This window comes from Falco punctatus (assembly GCF_963210335.1).
Source record: "Falco punctatus genome assembly, chromosome: 7".
NCBI lineage: Eukaryota > Metazoa > Chordata > Aves > Falconiformes > Falconidae > Falco > Falco punctatus.
The window spans coordinates 50566504-50594013 of record NC_137587.1 but is presented as its reverse complement, the minus strand read 5'-3'; the positions used below and the strand labels follow the sequence as shown (position 1 = coordinate 50594013).

Genomic DNA, 27510 nt, shown 5'->3' with positions numbered 1-27510 from the left:
CTAGCTAACACCAAATACACAAATTACCTCATGCTATTATCACTCAAATTCTAAGCTCTGCACGAAGTCTTCACATCTTGCAATAATTAGTAAGCATAAAAAGATAATAGGCTGCACCTCAAATTCAAATAAATCAACTTACAAACAAGTCTAAGCACTACAATGCTATAATAATGAAATGGTTCACACACATTTCCATGTGGCCAAGAACTCAGAGAGAATGAAAGTTTACAACTAATTTAATATCCCCTTTTTCCATATATTTCTGTTCATCTATTTACTTACATGATGATTTTAAAGAGCTTTTGGTTTAGACAGTGTGTGCTGCATCTAGGAAAAAACCAAACACAAACCCAAGAGCCTACAAGTGTTTGCCAGCAAGACAGAGTAAATGGTAATACTAATTAATACATTTAAGATCTTCCCTTTGAGTTAAAACATATGGGAAAAGAGAAAAATTGTCATATTTCAGGGACAGAATGCAGTCTTTAGTGGCCTAGCAAATGTTTTTAAAGAATTTAAATTATACTGTGTTTGAGTTTGGTTTTCTTAAAAACCACCAGCTACTCCTTACAGAGCACTTTAAATATTCATTTTTGAGATCTAAGCTTGCCTAAAATAACTAATAAATCAAACTTAGTAAAATGCAAAAGGCCTGCTGGAAGTAATAATTAAGTACAACAATCAAACAAATGAGCTTTAAATTAAGGTTAAGTTTATATTACTCATGAAACTAGGCCAAACAGTGAATGCTCTTACTGCTGAAGAAAACCATGTATTTTCTAAGGAAGTAAGAACTATCCCTGTATCTTAAACAAGAATAAAATAGGAGACTGGAAACGCATCTAACTAAATTTACAAGTTTTTTCCATGAAATGGAAATAAACTATGAAGTGATAAACTCTGTCACCATAGCAATTTAAACACTCAGAAAACAGAAAGAGGAACTAGATCTTGCAATTAATCCCAGCTTGTTTATTTTACGTATACACAATACTAAGCCACTGACTGCACCAATGCATAAGCAACACCTTGATGTAAAACTGACTCGGAGAGGAGTGTGTGTATATATATTATAATTAAATAGTCGATGTTTATGTGTCTGAAGCACAAATAACTGGTGTAACATTTATTTATTTCCAAAAGTGGAGTAATTCTTTAAAAAGTCACAGTTAACGTCAAAGTGAAATTATAGGAGAAAATATATAAAATGTATTTTTGCATTTATATAATGTGCCATACAAACAGTATAATGGGACTGGAAAGTAACAGTACATTTACCAGTCACTTGCCGTTACCTTCTAAATTGTCTATGGAAAATGCAGATTTTTCTAGAAGGGGAACAAAGCAAACACTAAAGAGCTCTCAAACCCACTCGGTTGTCTCAGACATGAAGACCCATCAAATCTCTAAGAATGATTTTTTTTTCAGATTTTTACTACAGCTCTGGAAATAAAGAAGTTTCTAGGTCTTCTCACTTGGAGGTAAGTGTGACAGCTTTGATCAACTTCAAATGCAAGCATAAGAAGCTCACTAAAGTGGAAAAAAATTACAAAACAGGTTAATAACAAAAGTTCTCAACTTCAACACAAAGGACTTGGGAATCTGGCAAGTGCAGCAAATAGTCCTATATTCCAAGAGGGGTGGGGGGTGGGGGTGGGGTGTGGAGATGGATAATGATAATAATTTAAAAAGGACTTTAGCACAGAGTTGAAGGTCAAAGCTTCTATGGTTATAACGAAGTTATAAATGTCCTTTTTCTGAGCTTAACTGGAAAGACTGGCCTTGGACAGAATGTGTACACAACTTCCCAGAAGGAATTTCCATAGTCTTCCCTTTCCATATCAGCTTGGAAATTATGGGACATATTCAAATTTGTCACCAAGAACTGCCTCCACACAGCTGACAAATTTATCCTAATATAAGTAAACAAGAATGCCCCTTCTAGGGTTTCTATTAAAAAAAAAAAAAAAAAAAAAAAGGTTTCTGAGAAGGTGCTGTGTATAGATGTAAGAGATCTATAAAGCGATACATTTATCAAAGCAGTTTTATAACTGCTGTGATAAATTAAAGAAAGGTGGAGAAGGGACAGAAGCTATATAAAGTGACTGGAGTGCAGACACTGTTGCTTCTTTTTGAGGGAGGAACATGAAGACAAGGAACAGCTCTAGGTTACTCCAAAGAAATAAATGCCTGCAAGAAGAGATTTAGGTATGAGAGTCCAGGCAAGAAAAAGTAGTGGGTTTTGTTTTGTTTAAAAAAAGGTTGTACAAAAGATCATTAGAAAGTAGAAGACAGTAATGTTAATATTTTAGAAAGTAGAGAGCGTAACAGCAGTTTCCCTACAAAATGCGTTTTGATTTTTTCACTCCTTAGCACACACATTCAGTTTATCAACAAACAGAAACCACGTAAATGGTAAATGTGTGGAAGGGAGGAGTCGATTTTAGGGCTTCCCCCCCGCCCCCTTTTCCTTTTTTTTTTTTTAAACATCATAAGGCCATGGACCTGTTGGAATGAGTCCAGAGGAGGGCCATGAAGGTGGTCAGGGGGCTGGAGCCCTCCTCCTATGAAGGCAGGCTGAAGAGAAGGCTCCAGAAAGACCTTATAGCAGCCTTCCTGTACCTAAATGGGCTGACAAGGAAGCTGGAGAGAGAGTGTTTTTACAAGGGTCTGTAGTGACAGGACAAGGGGGAATGGCTTTAAACTGCAAGAGGGGAGATTAAGATCAGGTATTAGGCAGAAATTTTTACTGTGACAGTGGTGAGACACTGGCACAGGTTACCCACAGCAAGCAGCTGTGCATGCCCCATCCCTGGAAGCATATAACTGCTGCCCAGACTGCTAAAATGAATAATTAAACTATCAACTCAGAAATGTAGCTAAATTTTCAAGTACAGCGATTTCCCTTTGCTTGTACACACCTGAACCTTCCTGCTTAATTTTTACAACTTTGTGCTTTTCTCCCTGTGTGCAAGGTCTAAAGAAGTAACCATTGTACTACAGAGATAAAAAGCAAAACTGATTTTACATCAAGTGTTGTTAAATGGACACAGTAAACAAGGGGAATATATTTTAGCCTGATCTTGAGGCATCACTTGTCCATAGAGGTTTTCCAACTTCGAAAAATCATTCTTCAACTAACAGAATTACAAGTTTCAAAGTCTTCTATGGCTCATGAAAGTCTATCTCTCTGCTTTCTCCTGAACAGCAATAATACTTCCTGGTAAGCGTACTTGACAGCATTTTCGCAGTCTGGCACTCAAACAGAAGCAGAGCACCAATCTTCCTTCTACTTTTTTTTTGTTGGTTTTTTTTTTATACATTTAATTCTTCCAAAATAAACCCCAGATACATCTTTATGACAATCAAAAATACTGGAAACACTGTGTCTCGTACAAGGCCCATCTCTGTAACACAAGTACCTCATCACGACTTACACAACTGAGGAAGGTTCAATTATCAGGTCATCATCACAAACCCCTACAATTATAAATGTATACAAACCCCAAATGCCTCTCAAAGATTTGGAAAAGCGCTGTCATATTCTTCTGCTCAGAAAAAGCATGGCATGTCAGCCAGAGAAATAAGAGGAGAGAACCATGTGCTATAGGAAGCAGTATTATGACTCAACAGTAAGTTAGTACAATGTTTCTGGAGAGAAAAAAACATATTACCACTTACAATCATAAAAAGATTCGAGCAACTCTTAGAATAACGAAATTTAGTATTCCATCCAAACTCTACTTTAGCTAGTTTTATTTCTCCCTACAGTGTCAACTGAATAAAATTCACTCCCTGCATAAATAATTAGGTATAAAGCAATTCAGAACAGCTTCAACAGTCTACCCCAAAAGCCAGAAAATATGTGGGAAGAGCTAAAAAATTACGTTAGAACTTAGAAGGGTTAAGTTATAATATCCTGTAGCAAAACAAGGATTAATTTATAGAAAAGTGAAAAAATTTAAGTATGACCCAGAAGCTTTGAATTTTGGAAACATGAAGACAGCACCACTTAGTGAACGACAATCTGAGAATCAATATGCATAAAAATAAGATACACTATCTTCAATAAGTATGAAGAAAATACCTTTTCTTAAATCAGTGACTCTAGCACACACTGGAGGTATTAACAAGATCAGAATTTAACAAAGCTACATATTACCACATTTTTAACTTAGTCTGACTACAGCAGAAATCAAACACAGACAAAAACAACTATTCTGACAGAAGCTAATTGCTCAGACTCTTAGAACTGCTACAAGAGCAGCTGAAAGTTTCATTTTCTGCAAAGCTCTTGAAATAAATGCACCTATAAAGCAAACATTACATGTTCTAAAACCCAGAGTCTTCTCAGAGGAAAAATAAACCTCACAAGTACTCGCTCGCTCCCTCCCTCCCTCTCTGCAATTAGCAATTTCAGCAACCTCTGTAAGACGCTGACTACACTTAACTTCGTTTTAGGGGAACCTAATTACAAAAGCTTGTAACACAAGAAGTTGGAAGTCTGTAGAGTCAAATCAAAGGCAGGAAACCCCAAAACTAAAGAACGTGCAAAGAACTGGCTGTAAAACTCACACGCCTCAATTCTATTTACCGTCTCACTGCAATGTTATACCACCTTTCACCAATGGACAGGTAAAGATATTTTCTAAACAGAGTGCAAAGAAAAGAAAGTTTAACAAATAAGCAGATTTGTGTATTTCTAAAGGACAGAGTTCTTCAGTGTGTGTTCACTAACAATGACCCTTTCTCAAGTTCACAGCACTTTCATTTACTGTTTTCAACATGAGTGGTCCTAGAGTAAACTGTGCTAGAGGAACTTTAAGCATGGTGTTACCTAAGTGGTTTCTGAAAAGGATTAGAAAATTGAGTATTTAGACAGATGGCAGCCAGGGCACACTACAGCTCTTAATATTGCTGTAAGTAGTTAAATCTTTGTTTGTAACAGTGAAAAATAATTTCTGAATGTGGGCCAGAAAAATCAAGCTTTTTGTGGCTTACACAAAACTCGGGAAAGATTTCTTAATGAGAATAATCAGGTAATTCTACCAGCTGGTTAAGAACGTAATTTAATTCATTCACCACAAGTGAGACTGACTATTCAAGAACAACTTATTTCTGAGATCTTATTTTAGGTAAATTCTTAAGAAAGCAGTTCTCTATACATAGGTGATCACAGGTCTGGAACAGTTAAATTTATTTGAAGCACAAACTGAAAACCTGATGCAGTATGTTTCTACTTACTGCCCTGCTGTGATGATAATACAACAATTCCATCATACAAGTGGAATCTCTTCAAAGTTACAACATTTAGTTTTGTAGCATAAGCACTTAGAACTCGTATACATTACTTTGCTAATTCAAATCAATGTAATATTCTTACCAGTAAACCAAAGTCTTTATTCTGTATCCAGGTCTACTAAATTATCATCTCAACATTCTGTCCAATTCCTAATACAACTATGACACACAAAAAATGTCGTTATTTTATTTCTCCTTTGCACTTTCAACTGAAACCAAAGATTCTCTCTTTTCACAGAAGCACTACATACCTCTTATCATCTATATCACATTCCTTTGCCTTTTTCCCAGTTCCTTTATTGCTATATGATCATCTACACTGATATAATGGCCTACCTCTAGTATCTGTATATATGTGTGACTCCAGAACCAAATGTGGAATTCAAGATACAGATGTACCTTGGATTTGTGCAACAAGAAGACTCTTTTCTGGTTTTGCCACATTTCAGTCCTAACATTCCATAAAACGATGTATTACCTGAAATTTTTACCATTCCAGTCTTCCATACTTCTTACAAGGGAAGCACAAAGTCCCAGTCAGAATCATGCTTCACATGCTACCAACTGTTAGAATGCAGCAACTTTTGCAATCCTCTAAGTTTTACAATCTGAAAGTATAACTAAAAACAAAGCAAACACTTTGATTTGCTTTCCTCTTTTCATAAATATAGGGTTGTATATATGTGGTTTAGCTGCCAATATCAGGGCTCCAAACAACACTTAGAGCCTTTTTCTTGAAAGGTAATTTAGAATCCAGGAATATATAAAATTAACTAAAATCCTGCCTTGTCATAGGCCAACAATGTAAAACCCACAAGATGTTCCATATTACTCATGGCCAGGGCAAAGTATGACAGTTAAAACCAACATTAACAGGACATAACGTTGCCTGAAAAGAGTTATTTGTTCGATATTTTACTTATGCCAAAAAGCACTGTAAATCATGTGCAAGATAATGTTCCTCAAACATTGGGGTTTTTTGGCCAATACATTTAGTCTATACGCAGTGTCATGACAGGTGTGAGGTGAATGGGAATCTATACAAAACAGTCATGAGAAAGAAAAAGAGGAAACTATAAATTAGAAAATACTGACACTGCAGAGAAATTACTACAAATTAACAGCAAATTGAAACTAAAAGAGACAAAGAGACATTAAAAACAGAAAAATAAAAGGAAAAAGGGAGAGGCGCTAGATAATAGTGGATGGACACTAGAACAATGCAGGTAAAATAAGCCATGGTCTCCTACAAATCTGGAACAGCAAGATGACAACCAAAAGAAACTAAACCAGAAAGAGCAAGCAAGAACAGCAGCTACAGCACATTTTTCTTCATTTGTAAGAAAAATGTTACAATGAAATACACACTAACATTAACTGATTTCTGTGAACATCTGTCTCCACTGGTCACAATATCCACTATCTTTCCTCCTTATATTAGCCTTCTGCTCATCGCACAGAAACCAGATTACTGATACCCTAATTCAGATTAATTCCGCAGCCACCTATCAACTTTTCTTTCCAAAAATTAAATTCCATCTAGCTTTATAATAATTGTCAGGTAAGCCATGCTCAAGTTCTATGGATGTTCTTCCAAATCCTACATGATTTTAGGTCGCTTTAGGATTATTTATTCACTATCAGGTCTACTATTGAAACCAATCTAACCTTATGCTTTTTGCTGGTCACCATTGATCACTTTGAAAATGTTTCAGGAGACAGACAAAAGGAGGACAAAATTATTTTTAAGTTAAAAAAAGTTAAATCTATTTGCTCACTTGCCCTTATTATTAATAAAGAAAATGATACAGAAACCTAAACATGGTTTGTGAATGTAAACCCTGATATGCTTGGGTGCTGCACAAAACCTACCCAAGCAGAACAGAAATAAAAGTTTATTATTACTACTCAGCAGAGAACCTTACAAAAATCAATTTAATCCATTACTTCTTCAGATGCATAAAAGTACACTGAAACAAAAGCCAAGAATGTAGAAGCCAGGCCACATACATAATCATCAAAAGCAGCTAGTAAAAAGAGGAGCTGAGAAGCAGACACCCCCATGCATCAAAAACGTTCCAACCATTTGTGGAAAGAAAGGTGCCTGATCTTCAATTGGGAAAGAAAGGCCTGAAAACCCTGGTGAGGTTTTTACCACTACCACTCCCGCCCAAAGGTACCATCGCTCGTACTTCTTGTAACTACTGCTAACCACGTAGTTGCAGTATTTCCAACCACCGTAAGCTACAGGAACAGACATCTTGTAAAAAACAGAAAAATTATTATGATATATTTACTAGTAATCATGATTCTAAATTGAGAAAGTCAGCAATGGTCAGACTGCAAAATCCACATATGTAATTTAAAAGTTAATCAGATCAGCACTCTCATTTAACTTTCAAGTTAGGGCTGATGTAAGTGGAGGTGGACTGCAGCCTCTAAGATATATAAAGGGGGCATAGAGGAAACATGGAGAAAAGACTTCTTATCACAGCCGGTAGTGATAGGACAAGGGGCAATGGTTTCAAACTCAAAGAGGGTAGATTTAGATATTAGGAAGAATGTTTTTATAATGAGGATGTTGAGATACTGGAACAAGTTGCCCAGAGCAGCTGTGGGTGCCCCATCCCTGGCAGTGCCCAAGGCCAGGCTGGACGGGGCTGGGGGCAGCCTGGGCTGGTGGAGGGGGGTCCCTGCCCATGGTGGGGTGTTGGGACTAGATGGTCTTTAAGGCCCCTTCCCACCTGAACTATTCTATGATGCTGTGACTGTATGACCTCCAGAGGTGACTTACAACCTAATCATCTGATGGTCCTCTTAGCAAGTTTTTTAATCTCTTGTCTCTGGAATACGAGTAAGATGTAGGTAATTACACTTTAAAATATAGCTGAGCCCATTTGTTTTAGTATGCAATTTCTTATTTCAGAGAGTAAAAAAGCAGTATGCAAAAGCTAGACTGCAATGTAAATGCAATATAAGCAAAGTACACACTCTGTGTTAACATTGCCATTTCTTGACTCAGAGTACTCCCAGTATAACTAACGGAAAAAGAAACCCGTGTTATATAAATTCATGCATTTGTAAGGAAATGTTTGAGGATGGTATTTCTGTATTATGCAGCACTGACAGAAAAAAAAATTAAAAAAAAAATAAATGTATTACTAGTAGGGAGGACTCAAACTGCAGGCTCTTCTTCAAACAGTAAATTAATTTCAGCTCCCAGCAGAGAACATGATTGCTTGAGCTGCCTGAACATACTCCCAACAAAATTGATCGAGTCAATCACAACAGGCAGTCAAGGCCATATACCTGGCCAGTTCCCAGGCCAGAATTACACTCACTGCTTGTTGACTGGCAAATTTCATAGCCACTGGGTTCCAGGCTATTTTTCCCTCCCCCCCTCTTCAGAAATTACAAGGGTTACTACGAAGTTACTATGATGCACAGTATGCAGCTATACCACACTGCCAGTTACTTCAGCAGCCCTAGGAGAGTAGAGTTTCATCTTCTGAGGGCTACTGTAGATGTTTTTAAAGAGAAAACACCTACTAGATTTGAACGTTCCATATGACTGTCAACCACTACAGGGAGACAGGAAAAAAGAAAACCTGCCAGCAATTTCTGAGCTTGCATACTTCTGAAAACCAGTCATGAGAAACATAATCAAAACAGTGCCCACCACTCACTAACATGATTTTGAAACCAGGAAGCCAAAACAGCCATAGACAAATGCACCCTACATTTAACTAAAACATACTAGTGCAAAATAAAAAAAATATTTCATGTTCTATAAACAGAGGAAGATTGAGTATCTGTACAGCACCTAAATGAAGACCGTTGTATTGAAAGGATAATGACCTCCTAAAACCTATGACCAGAATCCAATGCCTCCTCCACCAAGCCATCCTGAAACACACACAGTTTTTGTCTCCATTACCTGTTTCTAAAATGGGGATAAAAGTGCTTCTCTAACCCATGATAACTGCAAGAATAATTACATTAAAAATGGAAAGAAAGACTGGAATACTATAGGTGGTGAGTCTTAAAACAAAACTGTATCAATGTATCTAGTTTTAATTTTACTACCAAAATACAAAGACTAATTTCGCATGTAGTTTTTCCCTATCTGTAAAATGGTCCCACTCTAGTCATCACTGACACTTTAAAACATGCAGAGCACCCCTGAATGCTTTTCTTCAAAAAGGCAAAATTATGGCTATCTGAAATCAGTAAGCTGAAGACAAAAAACAACTGAGATTTTTAGTCAGGCCACTTAAATCAACTAATTTCCACCTCATTTTTCTGAAATAACAAAAGAAAAAGCTTTCACTGGTAAACTGTCTTTCAGTTCATGGATTAAATGAAAAAAACCCCAAAACATTCTGTGTTACATGCCCACTAAGCCAAGCAGTCCTTCAGCAAAAATAAGTCAAAGACATTATATCCCTATTATTTTTAATTAACACTTAGATAGCAATACCTCCTTTACACAGATTGCAGAAAAAAGATTTCAACATCCCCACTCCCCCTTCAACTTACATACTTCCAGCCGTAAAAACACGGTTATCCTTAATGTTCAGACAACAAACAAAACATACACAATACATTTAAATACGAACATAAGAGCAGAGAGGAAAGCCTCAAACATACTTGTTTGTTTATACTCGGACACGAGGAGCCCCAAGACATTTCAATTCTGAGCAACAACTACTGTGTATAAAGCCCCCTAACAAATTCCTTGTATGTGCAAGGATACAGGAGACCAGCAATGCCCTTCATCTATCCTGTAGAACATTAACACTGGACAGCTTTTAATCTTTCATACCACATCAACAGATTCCTCTAGAGTATTGGTGAGCAGTAGCAGGCTGACCAGGTAGACAACCTACTCTTTCAGATTAAACATCTATTATATTTTTCCTCATAATTATGTGAGACTCTATCCCGACATCCAAGTCCTCTGCAGTCCCACAGCCCTATGCAATGGAGAAGATGTGGTTTATAGGGGACCCCTAAAAGGAGCATTAAATTCATTATATAGAAATTTATAGCTTTTGACATTTTGTTATGAAGTAAAAGCACAGAAGACTTTGCTAAACTACAAACCTGATCATGTTTATGACACACGTATATACATGTACACACATATATCTATGTACTTACATATGTGTATATATGTAAGTACATATATACATACACATACAAATGTACTTGTATGTAGATAGATAAGCAATACATATGCACGTATAGAGAGCACATAGTTGCAGCTACAGCAAATTAAACAGCCCATGAAGCAACAACCAGCTTAGATAACGTGACATGAAGAACAGGTCTAAAGCAACAGAAGATGAAGATGTTTCACCAACAGCACCCAAACCTCTCCCATGGACACTGCGAGACTGTAACAATATGGTTCTGCCCCTAAAAAACACAGAACGCAGCTAGTGTACAGTAACTTCTAAAATTAACTGTATGCAGTTAAAAAATAAAACAACACACCTGCTAGGACATCACTTCAGAATACAAAATAAATCATGCCTAAGCATAACTATACATATGATTCTTCGGTCCCACATGCGCCAGCAAATGAGCCGCGGGGAGCCGGTGCGGTTCAGATGCCAGACTGGAGACACCGGGCACACCTGCAGTCACACACACGGCTGACAGAGGCCAACGTGACCAGCTCCGGAGGGCCGCCGGTGGCACCAGGCAGCTCCGCCCGGGATGCACACCGCCCGAGGAGCGCCCGCCGCCCGCGCAGCGCGCAGGGGAGGCCGCAGGGGTCCCCGCCGGGGCCCGCCGCGCGGCCGGCACCGCTCACCCCGCTCCCGAGGGGCACGACGGCCCACGGCCCCCTCCCCGCGGGGGGGACTGCTGCCGGCCGCCCGGCCGCCTCGCCCCCGCCCCAGCCACAGGGCCCCCCCCCCCTTTCCCAGCCACCCGCAGCTGGAGCCGCCCCCCGCCCGCGCCCCCCCGCCGGCGGCACAGGGAGGGGTGCGCCGCCCCCGCGCGCCGGGCCGGGCCGCAGCGCGGCCGCAGCACCGCACCCGCCCACCCCCCACTCCCCACCCCGGCGGCCGCGCCCCGCCACTCAGCGGTTTGCGGCGGGGGGGAGCGGCGCTGAGGGGAGCCCCCCTCCCCCGCCCGGCTCGCTCGGGCCTCCCGCCCCCGCCGCCGGCCCTGCCGCCCCCCGCGCTCACCGGGCGGCGGGCCTCAGTGCGGCTGTGCCGGCAGGCCGGGGCAGGCGGCGGTCGCCCGCCGGAGCCGCGTCCTTTCCTGCGGCAGCGGCGGCGACTTGTCAAAGAGAAAACATGACGCGGGCGGGAGGCGGCGGCGGCGGCGGGAGGCGGCGAGATCTCGCGGGGCTGCCGCGCGGGTCTCGCGAGGCGCCGGCCGCTCCCCGCCCCCCGCCGCCGGAAAGCCCGGCCGCCCGCTGCCCGGCCGCGGGGGGGAGCCGCTGCCCGGCCACGCCAGTGCCTCCGGGAGCGGGGCCGGGCGGGACCCCGGCGAGAGCCGCGGGGCAAGCGGGGCGCACGCAGCGGCGCGGGAGGCGGGGCAGCCCCGGCCCATCCACAGGGCAGGGCTGGCGCCCGGGCTGCTCTTCCCCGGCCGAAATGGAAGCCCGCCGCTGGCACCGGGAATGAAAACCACTGCTCTCCTGACGGGCAAGGCACAGCAGGCAACCGCTTCTGCATCAAAGTGGCCTGAGAAACCGGTATGGGGCGTGAATCCTGCCACGCGGCTGAGGACAGCGACCGAACAGATGCACTGGGGAGTCAGTGACGGGAAGGGCAGCGGATGCTGGAGCAGGGACGGAAAGCGCAGAAGAGGCAAAATGGGTCGCGTCGGCCCGCGAGCAGGTGTATACTGCAGAAGAAAACCTCGGCTTAAACAAAATGAACATGACAGCAAGTAGTAAAAGCGTCACTGGGGGATTGAAATTCTAAAATAGGAAAAGCCTAAAATCAAGACGGAATTGCAGGCTAAGGCAGTGGCAGAAACCATGACGTGCCAAGTAAGACCTGTGAGACCACACCAGCAAGAAGCAACACAATGAGTGATTTCAGTTACACCCACTGCGACTAGACATGGCCCACACAACGGCAGGGATGTCATGACTGAATTAGTATACATTGTTATCGACTTTCATTAAACAAACAGGAAAACAAGAGAAAAACCTCTATGCAAGAAGCAACTGCATGCGCACTGGGATCCATCAGCCTAAGGCAGGAACACAATGGAAGTTTACAAAGACTGGTGACATGAACAGGGAACAATTCTTTACGGCCTCTTCCAATCGAAGAGCTAGAGGCTAACCAGTGGAACTAGTAGATGTCAAATTCAGAACAAGAAAGAGAGTGATTATTTCTTCATACACAATTCAGCTGTGGAACACCCTCCAGCAGGACACTATGAGCAAAAGTTTGCCTGGACTCTAAAGAAACTGGAGAAAAACAAGAAATAAAACCAAAATAAATACATCACAGACTAGCAGACACCTCTGGCTGAAAAGTGCCCTGACCTACAGAACATCGAAGGCCATGGAGTATTTGGGGGGACATTACTATGTGCTTGCTCTTGCCTTTTCTTCCCTAGGCATCTTCTGACAGCTGTCCTCAGACACATGGAACCCATGGACCAGCATTCCCATCCTCATGCCCTTGTCCTCCAGCCCGTCTTTGCCACGTGTCTCCTCAGTATAAGCCCCCTCTTCCAGCCCAAAGCACATACCCTTAATAGTTTATTGTGAGGTATAATGTGGTTAGGGGATTTACTGAGGGTAGAGCTCAGCTCCCTGGAAGGGGTCTCATACTTCACAGCTCAAGTTCCAACTAAAATTTGATCAACTAGCAACTTTGGAAGCAGATCCCAGCTATTCACAGCTCTTTACTCTGTGTCCCCCTAAAAGGCTACTCATGGATTCACAATTCTTAGCAGCAGAATAAAACACAAGTGCCTTGCTTTGAAAATAGTCTTTGACTCAACAGAGCTAAAAAACACAGACCAAAAAAAGTCTCCTGTTAGCAACTTACATGTGTAATATCAACCCACAGAACAATGGCCAAGACAACCCATTTTTGTTCAAGAAGCCTTAAGTCTTTTTAGTTTTGTACCCCTAACCACAATGGGTAATCATTTGCCTAAAGCCACAGTCAAACCCTGCTGAGAAACAGCAGCTTCTTTGTTGATGAGACCACCAGTGCAAACAAACCACCAAAAATGGGGTAAATTATGAAAACATGTTAAAGCCTTCTTTAAGTATTTAACATATGCCAGCTAAAGGATGCTGTGTAAGAAATAAACTTCAAAAAATTCAACAGATAACATCAAAATACATTCAGTTCAGAACTCTCCAGCAGATCTGCCATTCCACAGAACAGAAAGCAGAATAGATATACTAAGCAGTACTCCTCAACATGCTAACGTGCCCCATACCCACATGCTTATGTTAACCACAGCATGAAGACAAACCTTATCACTAACTGCAGGTTTTTATGGCTTGCAGGCTCCATCAGCAACCAAGCATTGTACAGTTCTCAAGGAATTCCTCTTAGGTTTGCAAAACGTTTAATGTTTTTAAGTTATGTACACTTTAATATTAAGTTCATAAAGCTGCAAGGTTTTCTTGCTCTGTTTGTCATGTCTTGACACAGGCCATCGATCACCTTGCAATACCGAGTGTAGGACTTTCATCTTGCAACCGGGCTGTACGCAGATGTATCCGTCTGCTTCGACAGAGGCTCACTGATCTCAGAATGTGTGTTATACTGCAGACACAACGCAGCCGCTTTACAGACTGGGACCTGAGGTGCCAAGAACATGAGAAGAATAAAGGAAGCAAATTAATAGTAGTTTTCTAAATTAGAATTTAGAATAAATATCTTTTTAAACAAACATGATGACTATAATATAGACTGTTGTAATTGAAGTACCTAATTTGCTAAGATGCCTTGAAAATCTTTGCCACGTGATTTCCCATCATTACTGTTGCAAAAGAGCATGCTACCAACTAAACGTGGGGTTAAGTTGGGGGACAACAACAACAAAAAAAGGAAAATGCAGTTCGGTGTACCCAACCTTCACAAGGTTTTCAGCTGACAGAATGCTGCCAACGTCCCAAAGGACAACCACTGCAATTTATCCTTGAATTCTCCCATGAAGCTTGTTTATTAGATAGCAATTGTTAGTATTTGGTACTAACCACAATCTTTGATGAGTCTCAAACAGCCTCTAGAAGTGACTTCCCCAGTTCCTCTGTGAGTCCGGGAGGGCTCTTTTAAGAGCTGGAGCTCCACTCACTGGGGACTACGCTGCTTGAGCTACTGTCTCACAGCCAGCTGGCACTCAGGATCTCCCTGACTCAAAGAAAAGCCAGGATGGCAAGTAACACAGGATAAGGAGGCCCTATTCCATCTCCCTGTACTAAACAAGTAAGTATTGTCAAAATTCCTGAGAACCCCAAATGAAGCCGCATCCTAGTCTACAGCAGTACCAGTAGGTCTAAAAGTAAGGATGTATGTAAGGGGAACAAGATCCACATCTGCTCTGACATTGCCTATGGCTGTCACTAGAAATCAGCCACCTCGTGAGAGTCAAACCATCATTAAATGAAAACATAGCACTTCCATCCTTTGGAAATTGCAGGGGCTCATAGAACTCTTTGAGGCACCCTGAGGACACATCAGAGGAAAGATCAGCCCTCCAGCCACCTGCAACTACATTATTAACAGGATGAAAATAACAACAAAAGTTGGGAAGAGTTTTATGGGAGAACCCCAAACATAAGACCAGGAAAACTCAAATCACAGCTTCTCAGTGGGCAACATCACTCATCCTGTCCCATACCACCACCCACTCCCTTCACAGCAAGCACAAGCCGAAGTCTTCAAAGCATACAAATCTGTAGACTTCAGCAGGTAATGCCCAGACTGCAGAACATTCACACTCAATTTCTATTTCCAAGACAGTCTCCATCTTAGCTTCAAAGCATAGACAGAGGCCAGAAAAAAGCCCATGCAATCATGCAAGTTTCAAGGGAAAGGAAGCTGTAGGTACTACCTTCATTAGTTCTGTGCTCCTACCTCTTTTTTTAAAACAGAAATAATCCTTCCTGACAACTGCAGATCTCTCAAGTCCCACCTTCCCAGCTTTCCTCCTTCCCAGCTTCACTTGGACTATGGCAGATTTCCTCTAACATTCAGCTATGCAAAACCTGTTTTACATCAATGATTTCCTATTATTTTATATGAGTTGCTGCATTATTTGATTTCAATGTATTGTTATGTAATCCCATCAAATGTACTTTTAATCTTGGGCAACGACGAGAAAGATATGATAATGAAAGAACAATGCGCATGTTAACATCAAGTCCTTTTTCTAAAACCATTAGTAATTATCCTTTATTTTTAGTAACCACATTTAACTCTTTATTTTCTTCTGATCCAGACATTATACCAGGGCTATGACCAATTCCACTCATTGTTTTTTCTAAATCTTTTTTTGTAATGCAATGTCTAGGGCAGGACCCAACATTCAGCATTAGACTATGCTATTTATCTAGGGCTTGTTCTTAACTACTTCTCCACAATGCTGGATAATTTTGCATCATTACAGAAAACTGGATTTATATATGTAGTATCCCAGTTAACTGTGTTTTGCTTTTACTGACTTTTTTTTCCAGCAGACGTTGCTAACATTGGCATGCCTTGCTGTTGTCATGGCAATGAAAGAAGTCTATATGTCTCTGGATGTGACTCAGAAATCATTTTATACAGAAATGGGACAACAATTAGAATAACAGATATTGGATGTTTCTATGCCACTGGTTAATAAATGGTCAATGGGGAAAAAAAAGAAAGAGCCCAAACCAGGAACAAAAGACACTGAACATAAGCTCCTTGATTGGAAACAAGACACTAATTGCTACTTGTGAACTGATCTCACAATTAGGGCTGTGTGGGTAAAGCTTTGTCACTGTCAAGTGTTACTAAAATCACAGTGATCTGTCTGTGCAGTTACTTAACTAGACCAGGACCCAGATTTGCCCAAGTAAATGCTGTTCTTGATATTCAGAAACACATGAGAAGAGTCTTGCATACTCATCCCAATAAAGAAAGGTCTTGAAACAATTTCTCTTTGAGGGCTCATTCAAAGGCAGGACACTTGTCTTGGCCAACAAGTTCACAATTTACATGAGGCAAAAGAAAGAGAGAGCAAGTTTACCAATGAAAAGATGAGGAAGGGAGCTTGTGTCAGTCACTGATCAGGTGTGGAAGAAGCAGTTGCAAACACTAACACAACTAAAGCCAGCCTACACCAGTCTATGAAGCATCTGGAAGAACTGATCGCTAAGCTAAAAATACTGTTCACCTATGTCTTCTACATGTAACTCATCACAACACTAGCTCTCTTCTGGTGGATCCAAGGTATATGAGGTGAGCCGTTATTAGAACATTCTGGCTGTGCAGGGATGCCAAGCGTGGAGGCACTGAAATATATGCATCTGTGTCAGTCACTAATTTCATCTTCTGACTCATGTTCTGGAGTGACAGTTCTTCTGCATGGCACTTCCCGCTCACACCAAGCTGAGCCATACTACACGTAACTTATTAGAAAGCAATCTAAAGCCACATCCACACAGCCAGCTGGCTCTTACCCCAGTACAAATCATCACTGCCACAGAATCAGCACTTCCAGGGCTCAGGATTGCAGGTGGCTTCGTCACTTTTCTTGCACTGTTGGACCCCAACACTCTGTGAAATGCAGAGTAGGAATCAGTCTGAAGTAACCTGAGATTTAAGATCTAATTCAACCTGTCACCATCTCTCCCTTTCTTTAGCTAGCTGGTAACTTTTTCAAACTGTTTTCAAACACCAGGGCAAGCCAGTCTGGGTGAAACAGTGATCGGCACCTCAGAAATGCCACTGGCCCGGCCAAAGCAGGAAACATGTCAGAAAACAAAGGGGAAAAATAGATGGGGAACAGGAGAGGTTTGTACAAGAAGAGAACAAACGAGAATATAAAGCGCAAAATAAAAGGATTATTCATGAACAACTAAGTAACAAGTAAATTCATACACAAGACTAATTCCAAACTAATCTATGCATGGGTACAACACATTTCAAGCACATGTAGCAAGAAGATTATTAGAACTTCAAAAGGATTAGTAATTCACATTAGCTGAATATCATAGCATCCACTGCACAGCCAAAGTGCAGCTTAAATATTGTGTCAATAATAATTACATGCATAAAGATATTAGAAAGAGTTAAACCATAAATGACCAATGGTCAAAGTACCATTCATAGGATTCCCATTGCCTAGTGGTACTCCAGCCAGTTGCTCACAATACCTTTAGGGCCTTAAGAGTCAGTTTTGGTCTTCTGCTTTAAGAACCACTGTTGCACAACCCTGCAGTCTGTCCTCACTTCATATGCCTTTAGCAGCAGTTACGAAGAGAAAAGCACTTGTCACAAGTGCTCCCCCTCCCGTAGCTCTCCCTACTCTGTAAGCAAGGCAAACCAAGACCTCTGGATGGAAACACAGAAAAGAGGTAACACAGAGCTGTAACATCACCTTTCTGCTTACTACTGGAGCACACAGATGCAAACAGACTGAGACTAGCTGTCCCTTTGCATTTAAAGTGGAGAGGTTACCCGGCCATCATGGCCCTGGAGCCACAGAAGCAGACTGGTTAGTCTTGGCATGACATAGGGGGATGTACTGGAGAACTGCCAAATATAGTACGCAAGAGATGTGTGCCTGTACACATTAACTTAATGCACAGTAAACTCACTGCTGTTCCAAAAAGGAGCAGCCACAGTATTTCACGAGTTAATATTTACGAAGCGTTGCATCATACGAAACTGGACTTGTTTGTTTCTAGCCAGCACTAGTATTCTGTTTTGCTTCACAGATATTCTGGAGGTGAAAAATTTAAGGAATAAAGATTAAAATTAAAATTTATGCAGTCGTAAGCACAGCACTGATCCAGTCTCCATTTTCATAAGGAGAAAAAGAAGCAACACTTAATTAGTTTACCTAGAGGGCTTCAGTTGAGCGAAAAGCTTCCATTTTTCTCATTGAGGCCACCTGACCTTGAGTAAGTCCCCTTCCTAATTACTCCTCTGTGAAGTGGGCATAATGCCACTACTTAGATGTATAGCTTGCTTTCCAATTTCTTCAGTCCTTTTGCATAAATGCAAAGTATTACTATACCATAATTGTTCCATGCAAGATCCTATACATGACATCTTTCAGCAGCAGGCATTTAATTTTGCATGTCAAAATACAGCATTAATTTTATAAAAGTCACTAATAAATATTAAGCCTAGGAAAATAAGCATTTCTTTATAGTTGTCATTGTTTCCTTTTTCTTTGAAGAATACATATGCATAAAAGTGGTAAAGCTATCCTCAAAACTAGCAACGCTCAAACACTACGGTTACACACAATATGCAGGTTGTCTGTGCCACATGAAGCCTGAAGGCCTGGAAGATATTGTAAAACATCTTGCCTGCACAGCATATTCTAATGCATTGTTTAACATTCTTAAAAATAATGATATCTTCCATTTTCTCTAGCAGATCGTGCCTCAGATTAAAAAAAAACCCAACATATATCCCCAAGGGAAAAAAAAAACAAAACAAAGCAACAAATCTCTATTTTCTACCCAGAATTCCTCTTTCTGAACATAAGCTACAAAAGCAATTCACTCTTCTCCAAGTTTATCATTTTTGCAGCTCTGACAGCTATGTCACTTCCTTGCTCATGCTCTATTCCAACAATTCACTAACTATTTTTTCCTTTTTTCCTATTAGTTATTCCTCCAAACCCTAAACTTTTTTTTAAAATAAGTGACTTTTCTTTGGCTTCTGTCAGTTCATTGATATTTTTCTAGTCTTTAACTGGAAGTGAATATTCTAACTGTTGTCTGAAAGCTGTACAATGGGGAATTATCCTTCTGCTTTCATGAATCAATGACTACTCTGTAAGGCAAAAAGCAGTTTTTCTCTTCCCATTGTTTTCACGTTTCCTCTCATTCCATTTGTTCTTGCATTCAATTTTTTCCAGCAAGCACCACAACACAAATAATACCCTCCTGCACCTTTCACTCTGAGCTCTCAAAATGTTTTTCAAAAGGAATCATCTTTCCCTTACAGCGGTAAAACACAAGGTATAAATAGGATAATTATCTCATCCCTATATGTCTAGCACAGGTTGTGTTCCAGCTCAGCATGTTACCCAATATTCCACTTTTAAAGGAAACCCCGTGCTCATAGTGGTCTTAAAAGAGACCAGCAAAGTTACAGCACTAGTTTTTTTCCTGTCCCACGTAGCTTCTTCGGCTGCTACCACTACAGTACCTCACTGCTTCTGGGGAAGGAAAGTGCCCGCTCACAGAAAAGACATGGAAATACAAAGGTCACTTTCAAAACGAATACTGGAAGCAATCTTTCACACAGAGCACTATCAACATCTTCTTTCAGAGAGGTAAAAACTGAAGCCTAGACAGATGAAGCAACTTTTCCAAGGCTATTCTGGAGTTTCAGGGTAGAACTTGGAGCAGAGCCAGGAATACACCTCTAGTCTCCACAGTCCCATACTAGGGTTTAACCCTAAAGTCCAGAGGTCCTGCTCACAGGCATCTGAATTTGTACATGCCACAAAGTCCTGGACTTGACAGACACAACCACAGAGCAACCAACAGACATTTCCTCTTTGCCATAGCTAACTCAGCCCCAAACCACCCAGAAGAGAGAGAAGCCAAAACATTTATATTGTGAATCACCAATAAACACTTCAACCAATTAACAAGTTGGTAAAAGACCAATACAGCTGTGCTGATCAGGGGGTAATCATGTCTGTCCCAAACTACTTAGGCGGGTAAATGGCTAAGATTGATGCCACTGGCATCAATAGGGAGGCACATAGTCACATCTTCTGTTCTTGCATTATTGGTACTCTTTATGATAGCACTTACTAACACTACCACCTCAAAAAAAAAAAAACAACCCAAAACCAAAAAAACAAAAAACACCGAAGCCCCATCTAGTCCTAGAATCAGACAGGCAGCAACATGAAGTCAAGACAAGCTTCAGCGTGCACAACTTGAAGATATTAGTTCACTTTTTAAATACTAAAGGGGGGAAAAAATGGTTTTCTGGAACCAGTCACATAGCTATCTGCAGCTATTTCTAATTTGTCCTGAATCATCTGAATTACAGAAATAATTTCAGCCTGAATAATCATCCAGCTGAGAAAAACATCAGAATCTGAGCTGGGAACTTGTTTATTGCTTCTCAAAAATGAGCTGAAGTGCATTCTTGGGGGGTTTGGGGGTTAAGTGTTTCTGGTCTTCTGTGTGTTATGGACGTACAACAAACGCATATTTGAGCAGTTCATAATAACAAGTTTGGGACTAGAAAAGTCAACAGGACAGTTTTCTGTGTGCACGCCTTGGAAAAGAAGAATGCATGCTCTGAAGTATGTTCTGTTCTTTTACCTAGGGATGGTAAATTGTAATACCTGTTCCTGATGGATAGTACTTTTTGAAGCATGTGACCAGAGAACATAAGTGTTTTGCCAGGAAATAAGAGAGGAATAAGAAGCAAGGAGGATAAGGCAAGAAGCCAATCAATACACTGTGGCAAACTCCTGCACATATGCTACGTCATGGCTGAGACTTTTTCCCACAATTTTTCTAGATGTGAAAAAGCCAATAAAATCCTATCATAAACACTTTACAGTAGGTATAGCAAGGAAGTGCTAAAACTATTCTTTCTTTAATTGTATCTTTTCTTGTAAGGCCAAGTGTTTGCTTGGTCACACATTCAGGATTTGGTACAGTCCACCTCCAAGCCCAAATGCTGTACTAAGGGGCAGGCATACGGCTGGCTGCAATCCACCTGATCCTCCCCCTCACCCCTCCTGCAGCGTTCAGCTGATTACTGAACAGGTTTTTCTTTCTGTTATTTTTAATTCCCTCAAGCTGCCTATTTTTCCTCCTTGCCAAACAGCAGGAATATTCAGCTCCTGAAGGCCCGGAATGGCTGCTGAGCGCCGCTGGGCACTGCACAGGCCCTGGGGCAGCACAGGCAGGTGCAGAGCACCGGGCAGCGGGCACCAGCACGGCACGGCCAGCTCATGCAGCGGGCAGCAGGCACCAGCGCAGCGTGACCAGGCCATGCAGCGGGCACCAGGCACCAGTGCGGCACAGCCGGGCCATGCAGCAGGCACTGGGCACCAGTGCGGCACAGCCGGCCTATGCAGCAGGCACCGGGCACCAGTGCGGCACAGCCAGGCCATGCAGCGGGCACCGGGCATCAGTGCGGCACAGCCGGGCCATGCAGCGGGTGGGCCAGAGCACCCCGCCGGGCCATGCAGTGAGCAGCAGGCCTGCACCCCGCTTCGGGGCTGACCTGCACACCAGCACACTTGCCCCATCCTCTCCCACTCCTCCCACTTCCAGGCAGATTTCAGAGACTCATTCCTGGACAACACGTAGGGTCCAGAGGCTACCATTTCTCACGCCAGTTTTCTTTTCAGTGCATGGGGACAAGCTGTTTATCTCAGGGGTCTTCAGCCACTCTCAAATTTCCCCTCTTCATTTTGGAGTGAAAAATCTCAGACAAAGTACTGTCCGGATTCTGTGCTGAACGCAGGGCCAGCCGTCCCAGCTGCGGCAGCCAGCACCCCATCAGTGTGGTAAGCAGCTTCCATCAGAGGGGGAACAGCTGTGGTGACAGTTCTGACCTAACGCAAGCTGAACATGACTAGAATAGGTTCTTAATTTTGCATTGTTTGGGTTTATATGTTGCCATAAACATAGACGTAGCAATAATAAAAATTGAATGTAAAAAGAATGTAAAGATTCCACAGGGAAAATTAGGAAAATGAACAGGAGCCATTTAAAAACAGGCAAAGAGCAAGACAAATACACAACAAACTCAGTTAAAACCCCATCCTACAGTCACTTTTTAATTTGCTCTAAATGTACTACCTTAAGCTGTAGGTAGATAGTGCTAAATCAATTTAGTTACATGATCACACAGAAAATAGTACTAGAAACCTTTCACCCCTCTTCCCAGAAGCAGAGCTGAACTATCACACAATACCTTACTTTTAGTAGTTTCCTTTTTTGTTTGTTTGTTTGTTTAACAAAAGCCTGGGATTTTTCTAACAGAAAAAGAACGTACAAAATAAACAAAAGTTTTGCTTTGAAATGAAAAGCAGTTCCATTACCCAGAGATGAATGATGAATTCATTTGGCTAGATGAATAGAAAGCGCTGCCCATCGCACGGAAAGGGGTGCAAAGGGCACCCTATTTTGCCAAGCTGGTGGCCCGAGGAACAGTGCATCCATACATCCGCTGGGTAATGGGCACATTTAGGATGGGATGCAAGTTATCCCCATCTGAACTTTCTGCACGCCATTTCTGTACGCGGAATGTTATCAAATTGCTAATAAATAAAAGTTCTGTGCATAAAGTAACTCACAGGTGTGGAATATGATTTTTCTTTTTTTGTTGTTGTTACAGATTCCAAGAACTCGGCAAAACACCAAAACTCTCCCTTCAACTTGTCCTCTTAAATTTTCAGTGTAACTTTTCACAAGGTGAAAAGGCCACTTTTAAAGCTGCAGGTCCAACAGCTCAACACACCATTTTAAGTTTTCCCTCAAGCTGTATCACCTGAGGAAACACTGAGGTATTTTCAAGCCCTCACCCTCAAGGAAACTGGTATAACATCGGGTTTCAGTTAAGTCATTGGATGTACTGTCTGTTCACATTCAGCCTAGAGAAGCCTAGCTCTGCAAGCTAAAATTGCAGGTTTGGTCCGTGACTGAAAAAAGAAGTTTTTATAATAAATATAACACAAATATTCATTAAATCCCAAGTGTGAAATTCTACCAGAGGAAGACAGTTTGCAGTAAACTCAACAAAACCTCAGATCTACGTTACTTGCTTTAGAACCCTGAATGCCATTATCTTGAGACACACACACACAGAGAACACAAGAGACTCCCTAATACACCGTAACATCTTCAGTGAATTCTCCCTCTTTTAAATTCTCCATATAACTTCTGGATTTCTCCCTCTCTCTCATATTCCTATTTCTGAAATACTTTCATTTAAATGACTATTAGAGAAACCTCATCAGTTCTTGATTTCTCGGTGCCAAGCAAAGAGCAGCCTCTAATTCCTGTGAATAGTTTAGTTCAGTGTGTTATGAACTAAGTACGGAATACATTCTACATTATGCAACATCTTGCAAACTTCAGTAAGGAAGTTTTATTAAAGACAGAAATTAACCCTTGGAGTTTGCAGGAAGGTCCAGAATTGCCCAGCTGCCCAAGATACAATTAAATAAGGTCTCAGGGAAGTTATACAATACTGGGATACTGGGTCTCATTCCAAGTTTTTTATTACTTAAAAAAACAGAATAAAAATATACAACTAGCTACAACAGCTGAATACAGCCTTGGAACATCCTTTAACGTTAATTTATAAATAACTGTAACATCTTGTCATTTGTCCATGGAAAATGCAAACAGGGTAGTATGAATATAGAACAGTTGCATTCAGTACTGTATTTGTATGTGATCTTTTTTTCTTTCAACTAATCAGCACTGTATTCGTTAAAAATGTTAAAATGTTTTCCAGTTTAGTAGCAAGAGAGGCTGGTTTTGGCCAGCTTAGATGTGCCTATCCCTTGTACAGTGTATTGTCAACTGTCAACAATGGAAATGCCAAGGAAAAATGATCCATTCAGGTGAAGGCATGGGAGAATCCATGGCCTACAGTTAAACTAAAGTGGTTCAATCATATGGATAATACTCAAAATTTTAATTTTCCTTTTTCTTTCTAAAGCAATTAGCTAACAGGGCAATTTAATTTGCTCAGATTATGTTGTGACTCAGCAGTTTTTATTGGGCTTTTTACAGAAGCTTTCTGTGTTAGGTTGCCTCATTTTATTACTCTGAAGATTTATGTTAATTTAAAAAAATATAGCCCTGTTTATGCTGCACATAAGCAATAACAGGAATTACTATTGAGTACTTTCTAGTATGGAGAAGATAAGTCAAAGACAACACAATAACACAGTACTGAATAAAGCTCCCCCCCCCCAATATTTAAATAACCAGCCAGAGTGACAGAAAAGGAAACAGTAAAAGGGGGAAGGAAGCACCAAATGGGACAGAAAGATTCTGAAAGGAGCATTTTTTGACTGAGCTTAGAAATTCACTAGGTCAGGTATCTTCTCCAGCTGAAGCAGGCAGTAAGTTCATACTATCTGCTATCACATGTAGAGCTCCATACTGACATACAATTAGATACCTGGTGTGCCAGCCTGTGAAGTGAGGCAGAGGCTTTAAGATCCTTTTTGGGCGTGCTCTCACATTATTATTTCAGAGTGAGGTTATGCAGTGTTGAACACTGGTGCTAGAATCAAAGTCCAAGCTATAGAATTAAACATACTAACAAGACAAGTACCAGAATGTTCAGTTTCAGCATGGTGACACGTTAATCATAGCATCATAGAATGGTTTGGGTGGGAAAGGGCCTTAAAGACCATCTAGTCCCAACCCCTGCCCTGGGCAGGGACATCCCCCCCCCCAGCCCAGGCTGCCCCCAGCCCCGTCCAGCCTGGCCTTGGGCACTGCCAGGGATGGGGCACCCACAGCTGCTCTGGGCAGCCTGGGCCAGCGCCTCGCTGCCCTCATGGGGAAGAATTTCTTCCTCATATCTGATCTAAATCTGCCCTCTCTGAGTTTAAAACCATTCCCCCTTGTCCTGTCGCTGCAGGCCCTTCTAAAAAGCCCGTCCCCATCTTTCTTGGAAGCCCCCTTTAAGTACTGAAAGGCCACTGTAATGTCTCCCCGGAGCCTCTCCTCTCCGGGCTGAACCACCCCAACTCTCTCAGCCGGTCCCCACAGGAGGGGTCTTCAGCTCTCTGACCATCTTCGGGCCCCCCTCTGGACTCAGTCTAACAGGTCCATGGCCTTATGTCAGGGGCCCCAGAGATGAATGCACCAGGTAGGGTGGCAGTAGACATCTCTTTTCTGTTGCCGTAGGGTGTCACAGAAATAAAAATTCCTATTGCATTAGAAGGTACCAACCAGGAACATGCCTCAGGACAACAGATGAACCCACACCCACTGCCAGCACCTACATTAAACTTTGCTCCCCTCACTATGCAATACATGACCCTTCCTCACCTCTCCCAGCTTCTCCTCAGGGTCATTCCCCTGCTTCCCTCATTCACAACCCTTTCTCTCCTTTTTAAGTACATTGCCCAATTTCCTCTCGTGTCCATCAACATCTGAACCAGCCCACCAGCACTGCGCTGCGAGGCCAGCCAGCCTGCAAATACACTTCCTTCCAGTTGGCCTCTGCTCAGGCCACACAATACGATCAGCCTGGCAGCCACTGCCTGTCACTGGTGGGGGGACATCTGTTTTTTAGGCCTGGCATGGACAAAGTCTAGTGGAACATTGTGTCATCCAGCTGCTTGAAAGTGCAACATGTCCCGATTTAATGCTAGCTCATTTTAGCTTCAGGCAGAGGAAAGGATTCACCATCAACTGGGTACAACAGAGAGGATGGGGAAAGCACAGGTGTGAATTAGCTTGGTATTTTATTTTGTCTGCAAGTATTTTCAATGCCTGAAGTATAACCACCATCATTCACAAGCCTTCTGTAGAATGTATAGATGCACTGAACAGCAGGCAAATTATTAGCACTTGGAGATGCCACTCCAAGAAATGTCCTTAGCTCTATCTTCTGTGTAACGGGTGTCTTAAGAAACAAACATCAAGGACCAAAGAAATTAATATCAAAACTGATGTCACCCTTTCATGCATCAGTTGAACAAAACAATACAAATATTATTGCTCACATCTGCTGGAATAATGATTCTTAAAGTTCATGACTGAAAATAATAATAATAATAATAATAATTAAAAAGTAGTCATTTACCTTGGTCATAGTTTATAAGGGATGCAACAGTCATGATCCAACTAAACTGAAAGCAGCAATGCACTTAAAGCAATAAGTGCTTTATTTTCATTTTCAACATTTTCAATCATGTTTGCACACTTCATGGAAGGGCATTCTAACTAGGGATCAACAACTACAGGAAGGTAATTCAGAAGTAGCATTTGCGGCAGCAGCTTTGCAGGAAGGCAATTTGGGACATACGAATTGAGAATGCTGTCACTGACAGAGGAAAAGTCCTGCTCAGACTGTTCTTACATTGCTACTGCTGTTAGATGTCAGGATCACCACCACTGCAGACATGGCTGCACAGTAACAAATCACAAGCCTACAGCCGCTGCCTCATAAAAAAATCATATCTATGACTTTAAACCATTAATAAAAAGGGAGAATGTAACTTGGAAGTGACAGTAGCCTGAAGAAAAATTCCCAGATCTTGCCTCCAGATTTCAAAGGCTTAAGTATAAAGAGGAAATGTGTAACACATACTGTAACACCAACCAATTTTTTTTAAGTACACCAGCATGAATAGCGAAAGAAAGAGTGATCACCTATATTGCGCCTGTCTAAAAGCACAAATACAGTTACAGTGGCCTGGACAAAGAGGAAACTCCCTGACATAATACATACATCAACCCAGAGTATTATCTGATTACTGGTTTTCCATTATCAGTAAGTCTTGAGGCAGAAACACCGTGACACAGTGGGGACTGCTAGTGATGCCCTCTAGCATCCCTCTGCCAGGACATGCCCTGGCACCCACCCAGCCCTTTGGGTTTATTTCATGGTGTCACCCCCTACTAGGGAATTACTGGGATGAAGCTGTGCCAGAGTTGAGCACCAGAGAACAGATTAGACCATCATGCACGTGGAACACGGAGACAAGGCAAAACAGTGAAATAACAGGGAGGGCAGGAGGGATGCTACTGGCCTGTCCATCTTCCCAGGCACCTATGTGGGACATTGCAAGCTTAAAACCAGTGCTAATTCATTCCTGGCTGCTCTACCAAGACCCAGAATCAGCAGCCATGCCTCAACTGAGGCAGGACAGAGAGAGTCTACAGCAAGGGAAAGAGCAGACACAGGGGCTCTTCCCTGGAAGCAGGCTGCTGAGAAGGATTTTCAGGCTTTGCAAAGGCGGCCAGGGATGCTTAGATCTGAATGCAGAGACAACAGCACAGGTCATAGATACTTTAGAAGAGCATCT

General features: G+C 41.8%; 1 protein-coding gene across 1 annotated transcript in view; it reads right to left on the bottom strand.

Moving 5' to 3' along the window:
* Positions 1-20949, bottom strand: part of HERC1 (HECT and RLD domain containing E3 ubiquitin protein ligase family member 1) — a 112377-nt gene extending 91428 nt beyond the window's left edge. The window contains 2 exon segments of the mRNA XM_080396356.1: positions 11505-14108; positions 16961-20949. The gene's annotated coding sequence lies outside the window, so the exon portion shown is untranslated.
* Between the last annotated feature and the right edge of the window lie 6561 nt (positions 20950-27510).